Below are 7,472 nucleotides of genomic sequence, written 5' to 3'. Positions count from 1 at the left end.
CTCCAGCCCATTTCTTAAATTTTCTTCTATTTTCCCATATCTTATAATCACAATCTATCGGTAACATTTCTTTCACCAGTTGTTCACTTATAGTTAACTTTCTTGTAATAACACACACTTTTTCAATAACTGTCAAAGCAAATTAAATGGTCCTTTACATCCCAATATTTCTCCAGGTAATCTTTAAAATCTTTCCAGTCTGCATAAAATTCTTCTGCTTCAAGATTCTTACGTTTCCTTGTCATTTTATCCATTTCAACCATAAACAGTAATTTCCTTATCCAATCCCCGATTTCCGGAATCCTGTCTTGTTTCCAGCATTGAGCATAAGTCATTCTAGCCGTTGTAATCATATACCACATCAAAGTCCTTTCCCCCACATTAACTTCTTCCATTTTAAGTCCCAACAATAATATTTCAGGTTCTTCCTTTCACATTGTTTCTTTTATTTGGTCCTTCTTCACCATCCAAAACGTGCTTCCCTCCAAAACAGCCAATTAAAATGCAGGGCAAAAATTTTAGGAACCGGGACATGTTCGCCAGGGTCTGTAGCTCCCACACGGTTTAGGGGTCCAGCGAACGCTCTGAGTGGGCCAAGATGGCTACTGCAGCCGCACATGGTGAGCCGGCCGGGCGGCCACGGAAGTCTCTGAAGCTGGCGGGGGGGAGCCTTCTGCACCCGCCTGTGCCGCGGTGCCACAAAAGGGGCCTTGCCAGCCGGTTTGTCCCGTTCCGAGTCCTGCGCCGTTGCCCGGGGCAACCAGGCCTGGATTTCGAGAACGGCCTCTGTCTCTTGGCAACTCCGGCCCAGCTTTTGTCGTGGAACGAGTTGCCTGATAGTTGTGTATCTCGTGTGTCCTTTGGGGTTACAAATGTGCTGGTCGGGTTTCTGGGCCTTTATGCCACTGTTTGAGGCACGAGAGCCCTGTGTGTGTGTGTGTGGGGGGAATGCAGCGTACAGAGTAATGGCCATTTGCATTGAGGTTTAGGACAGGCCATGCCACAGTTCTCCTGTGGGAAGGAACTGGGTCACCCCCAAGTTAAGGGGGGGCAAGGGAATCCTGAAGAGGAGTCAGCCCTCTCCTCTGGCATGTACGCACACCAAGTCTCTCCTTCACTCGGTGCCAGCGTGGTGTAGTGGTTGGCCTGGGATCTCGGTGGGCTGGGGTTCAAATCCCCCCATTCTCTCGTGGAAGGTCACCTTGGGCCAGTCGCTGTCTCTCTCTCTCAGGCTAACTTTCCTCACGGGAACAAAGTTTGAGTCCAGTGGCACCTTGAAGACCAAGAAAGTTTTAATTCTGGGTGAAAGTGTTCGTGTGCAGAAGAAAACTTTAGAACAGAGTCTGAGACCAGTGGTACCTTTCAGACCAAGAAAGTTTAATTCTGGGCGTAAGCTTTCGTGTGCAGAATAAAACTTCAGAACAGAGCTTGAGTCCGGTGGCACCTTTTAGACCAAGAAAGTTTAATTCTGGGTATACGCTTTCGTGTGCAGAATAAAACTTTAGAACTGAGTTTTAAGTCCAGCGGCACCTTTAAAACCAAGAAAGTTTTATTCCAGGTGCAAGCTTTCGTGTGCAGAATAACGCTTTAGAACAGAGTTTGAGTCCAGCGGCACCTTTAAGACCGAGAAAGTTTTATTCTGGGTGCAAGCTTTCGTGAGCAGAATAAAACTTTAGAACAGGGAAACGTTGGTCAGGGAAAGTCAGGGAAACGAAAAATAAAATTTTTGTGGCAACCCCGGGATGACTAGGTGACTAGAACATTTAGTAAGAGTCACATTATATTATAAATAAAACTTTGCGATATTGCAGTAGTCATCCCTATCACCGTGTTTGCTTGCTTGTTGCATTTCCTGATGTTTTCAGATGGCTGGAATTGGCGCTCCCCCCACCTGCCCGAACAGGGCTGGAGGGAAACAGTTTGGGAGATGAAAAGCAAAAGAAGGCCGAAAGCGGGGGCCCATCCCTGATAGGTCGTGCTGCTTGTCTGCGTTAAAGTGCCAGGATCTGAACTCTTGACCGAGGTGAAGTGGCTGGATTCGAACCCGTGCCTGTCGTGCATGCTCCGTCTGCAGATTTCGCCAGGCTTCTCTTTTGCCTTGGCTGCCCCTTAGGCAGGGACCCTCCCTCTGCAGTCTCACCCCATCCTCCCTCTGCTCCGCCATGGGCACAGGTCCCACTTTCTGTCCGCCCCCCACCCCCTCCCCAGCCTATGTGTCGCATGGCAACCGCCGACTGGCATTGTCTCGGCCGGCTTGAGAAGGAAAAGAGAGCCCTTAGCAACCGGCCTTTCCTGAAGTTTGCAGAAATCTGCACAGAGCCCTGCCAGTGAGTGAGACCACCCAGGCTTTGTGGTGGGAGAGAGATTTGTGGTCCCCGAATGTGGGTGGGTGGGGAGTAGGAGGAGGAGAGGGGCCGAGACTTTGCAGGGCCCGGATCTTGTCTGGTGGGTGACTTTCCCCCGAAAGGGCCGCTTTTCTGTTGAGGAGGGCTGCAGCCGGTGCCGGAGGGCCTTTTGCGAATGGTTCCATCCTGAGCGGGGCGTGGGAAGTCGCTGAGAACCACGAACCCCGTCGTTCCTCATGAGCCAGCTGAGTCGGATGGGAGTGTGGTCCAAGCTGTTCCCTGGAAGTGAAACCGTAAGCAGAAAAGAGAGTTCTTTTCAGCATCGGCGTGCCACCTTTTGCACGTGCCTTCGAGATCTGTAACGTTACAGCCATCCGGCGAGGAGACGACCCTTTTGTTACTTTGGTAGAGTTAATAGCAGAAGGTGTTTCTAGGGTTGCCAGCCTCCAGGTAGGGCCTGGAGAGCCAGTTTGAGAAAGTTTAATTCTGAGTATAAGCTTTCATGTGCAGAATAAGACTTTAGAACAGAGTTTGAGTCCAGTGGCAGTTTGATGTAGTGGTGAGGAGCGCAGACTCTAATCTGGGAGCGCCAGGTTTGATTTCCCCACGCCGCCACATGCAGCTGCTGGTGTGACCTTGGGCCAGTCACAAGTTCTCTGGGAGCTGTTTTCTCAAGGGCAGTTCTCAGAGAGCTCTCTCAGCCCCGCCTACCTCGCAGGGTGTCTGTTGTGGGGAGGGGGAAGGGAAAGGAGTTTGGAAGCTGCTCTGAGACTCCTTCGGGTAGTGAAGGGCGGGTATAAATCCAATCTCCTCCTCTTCCTCTTCTTCTTCTCCTTCTCCTGGGGAGGGGAAGGGAAAGGAGTTTGTCAGCCGCTCTGAGACTCCTTCGGGTAGTGAAGGGCGGGGGTATGAATCCAATCTCCTCCTCCTCTTCTTCTGGGGAGGGGAAGGGAAAGGAGTTTGTCAGCCGCTCTGAGACTCCTTCGGGTAGTGAAGGGCAGGGTATAAATCCAATCTCCTCCTCTTTGTCTTCTTTTTCTTCTCCTCCTTCTTCTGGAGAGGGGAAGGGAAAAGAGTTTGTCAGCCGCTCTGAGACTCCTTTGGGTAGTGAAGGGCTGGGTATAAATCCAATCTCTTCTTCTTCTGGAGATCTCCTGGAATTACAACTGATCGCCAGACAACAGGGATCAGCACCAGTGTTCCCTCTAAGCTGTGTGAGCCAGCTCACAGCTTTTTAGCCTCCAGCTCACACATTTCTGTCTCCGCTCAGGAAGGAGGGCTCCAGTGCAAACTAAGTTATGCAGTTGCCGAATCGCTCGCTCACAACTTTAATGCTGGTAGCTCACAAAGTAGAATTTTTGCTCACAAGACTCCACAGCTTAGAAGGAGCATTGAAAAATGGTTGTTTTGGAGGGTGGACTCTATGGCCTTGTACCCCACTGAGGTCCCTGTCCTCCCCAGGCTCCATCCCCAAATCTCCAGGAATTTCCCAATTTGGAGTTGGCAACCCTGCAGGTGGCTATATGCTTTGGACTGAAGGCTCGATGCCGCAGAAAAGGATGCTGTCTTAGACAAGCGGATCTTGCAGAACCCAAATCCTGTCTGAGTGATTTCTTCCTAAGGGAATGAGCCGCGCATGTCGGAGGTTGCCCCTGGCGAATTGAATGCATGGAAGCCTGTGGAAGGCCCCAAGCTGATATATCATTTGTGGGCTAGTTAGATTTGTGTATAGATCCAGAGGAGCTACCCGCGTTAGTCAGTTGCTGCAAAATAGTAAAAAGCCCAGCGGCGCCTTTAAGACTAACAAACTTTATTGTAGCATAAACCAGTTTGGTGTCGTGGTTAAGTTCGTAGACTCTAATCTGGGAGGACCGGGCTTGATTCCCCCACTCCTCCACTTGCACCTGCTGGATGACCTTGGGCAAGCCATAGTTCTGACAAGAGCTGTCCTTGAAAGGGCAGTTTCTGTCAAGAGCTCTCTCAGCCCCACCTACCTCACAGGGTGTCTGTCGTGGGGAGAGGAAGGGAAAGGAGTTTGTAAGCTGCTCTGAGACTCTGAGTAAAGGGCGGGGTATAAATCCAATCTCCTCCTCTTCTTCTTCTTTCTAGAAACACAGCTCTCTTCGTCAGACGCGTCTGACGAAGAGAGCTGTGTTTCTCGAAAGCTTATGCTACAATAAAGTTTGTCAGTCTTAAAGGTGCAACTGGGGCTTTTTACTGTTTTAGATTTGAGTGTCTGTCTGTAGCAGTAGAAAAGAGCCAGCGTCCAGTAGAACCTTTTTGTTGTTGTTGTTCAGTCGCACAGTCGAGTCCGACTCTTCGCGACCCCATGGACCAGATCACGCCAGGCCCTCCTGTCTTCCGCCGTCCTCTGAAGTTGGTTCAATTTCATGTTCGTTGCATCGGTGACACTGTCTAACCATCTCCTCCTTTGCCGTCCCCGTCTTCTTTGACCTTCAATCTTTCCCAGCGTCAGGGTCTTCTCCAGGGAATGCTCCCTTCTCATTGGGTGGCCAAAGTAGTTGAGCTTCAGTTTCATTATCTGGCCTTCCAGGGAACAGTCAGGGTTGATTTCTTTCTGAATTGACCGATTTGATTTATTTTAGGATTGACTGACTTGATCTTCTTGCAGTCCATGGGACTCTCAAGAGTCTTCTCCTGCACCATAGTTCAAAAGAATCTATTCTTCGGCGCTCAGCCTTCCTCAATAGTCCAACTCTCGCAGCCATACATGACTACTGGGAATACCATTGCTTTGACCATGCGGACTTTTGTTGGCAGGGTGATGTCTCTACTTTTTATCATGCTGTTTAGGTTCGCCATCGCTTTCCTCCCAAGGAGCAGGCGTCTTTTAATTTCATGGCTGCTGTCACAGTCTTAAACCTTAAAGACTAACAAAATGTGTGGCAGGGAAGGAGCTCTCATCAGTCACTGCTGGCTTCTTCAGAAAGCTCCTCCCCCTGCCACAAATTTTTGTTAGTCTTTCAGGTGCCACTGGACGCTGGCTCTTTTCTACTGCTTCAGTCGAATAGAAGGGGAGACCTGAGTCCTTTTATCCCTGTCAGAAGGTGGGATGGGGGTAAAAAAAAATGCTAGTAAAGGGTGCAAAGATTCAATGCAAAATGTTATCCGCTTGATTAGAGCAGTGGGGAAATGTTTGGGGCCCAGAAAATTAGCATCTGTAGCGAGATAAGAATTCCTGTGCCCCTGTGGGTGGGGGTTGGGGGCTCCATTGTTCCGAACTTGTGAATAATCTCGAGTTCTGCAATCTCCTTCTTGTAATTTCCCTTTGAAGGGTTCTGTGTCAGAGAACAGCCTCTCTCAGGTCAGCAACGGAATGACCTGGAAGATTAAAATGTTCTCCCGCTGTTCTTTGAGTGTTGTGGTTTTTAATGTCGGATTTGTGTGCGTTCGTTCTTTTGCGTAGGGACCGGCCTGTTTGTCCGATGTAGAGAGCGAAAGGGCATTGGTGGCGTCTGTGGAATGGGATTCTACTGCTTTGACATTGTTTAGCTATTATTCAGAACTTTTATTAAAGGTAAAGGTTCCCTTGCTCGAAAGCTAGTCGAATCCGACTCTAGGGTTGCGGTGCTCATCTCCATTTCAAAGCCGAAGAGCCAACGCTGTCCGAAGATGTTTCCGTGGTTATGTGGCCGGCATGACTAAACATCAAGGCGCACGGAACATTTATTATATTATAACATTTATTAATATTATTATTTATTTATTTATTTATAACATTTATTAGCTGCCTTTATTCCCTTTTTTTTTTTAACTGCCCCCCAAAGGGGCAGGATTTTATTGCATTTTCCACATAACATACACAAACAATCATAACATATACATACATATACATACATACTAACATACAAACAAATACATAGAGGTTATTCTTAATTCTACCAATATTTATACTAATACCTATTCCGCCTTAATAACAATTTCTCATGAACGGTGTAAGCAACTGTTCTGTCTCTATCATCCTGCCTTTATTCCTGATGGAGCTCGGTGGTTTAAAACAGCAGCAAAATGCATAGAATAAAATACGTAAAACCCCAAGTTTAAAACCACAGTTTAGGAGCTTGTGGCGGAACGGGCCCGCGTCCGCTGGCAGACCCCACTCTGCCCACCCCTCCTTTGCCTGACATGGCACCTGAAGGGGCAGTTTTTCACCACTGCCTCCAGGTATCGCTGCCACCACTGTCCCTGTCTTGGGCTCTGGTCAGGCGGGACAGCCTCCTAACCTCCCTCTGATGTCACTAGGAACCCACCTCGGGGTTTCCTGGTAATCTTCGGGGCTCCCCTGGAGAGCTGGCAACTGACCATTTTGCCCTTGTTCTCCTCCTCAGGGAGTCCCCAACCCACTCCTAGCGTGTCCAAGCGGCTGGGGGAACTATGCGGTACAGAGGGACTTCTCAGGATCAACAGAAAAAGGATTTATTTTGAAACCACTCAACTCTATACAGGCCTATTAACAGTGAACTGAAGAATCAAAATAAAGGTGGATAATAACTCGCTCCATCTCTCCCTTCACTACACATACCCTGTCTAGGTGGTCTGCAGGGCAGGCACATGACTTGCTTTCAATGGAGGAGGTTAGATTTGCACCACTCCCAACATGGCCTCTCTGCCTCCTCCTGCAGTCTCCAGCCGACAGCCTGACTGGCTCCAGACTTCAGGCAGGCCGACCTCCATTCCCACAGACTGGCTTCCCGCCCAAAAGCTCCCCTATATCCAACAGCCCTTCCCGCCCAGGAAGTGCCTCTCCCTCCTGCAGCATTCTGGGGCAGATCTCCTCACAGCCTTGATGGACTTCCTGTCCTCTCTAGGGAGCTGCCCTCTCTGACTGCTGGTTGGAGACAGGAGGGTGGGGGAGAATGAGGAGGAGGCTAGGCCAAGGCCTACCTCAGGTTTCATGGTCCCCTCCTATCTGGCCCACACCAACTTAAACATAGGCATAAAATGGCGTTTCTCCACAGAGCTCTTTAACCAAATGCAGCCCTGAATGTCTGATAGCACCTTAAAAGACCAACAAAGTGAGCCATGACTAGGGTTGCCAAATTTAAAAATCCTACCGGCGGGGGAGCGTACTGCTGCTCCGGGAGCCGGTCGGGAACGTGCGCGCGC

The sequence above is a fragment of the Gekko japonicus genome, unplaced genomic scaffold, assembly GCF_001447785.1.
Source record: "Gekko japonicus isolate JY-2015 unplaced genomic scaffold, Gekko_japonicus_V1.1 scaffold424, whole genome shotgun sequence".
In the NCBI taxonomy this organism is placed as follows: domain Eukaryota; kingdom Metazoa; phylum Chordata; class Lepidosauria; order Squamata; family Gekkonidae; genus Gekko; species Gekko japonicus.
This window is presented reverse-complemented; position numbering follows the sequence as displayed.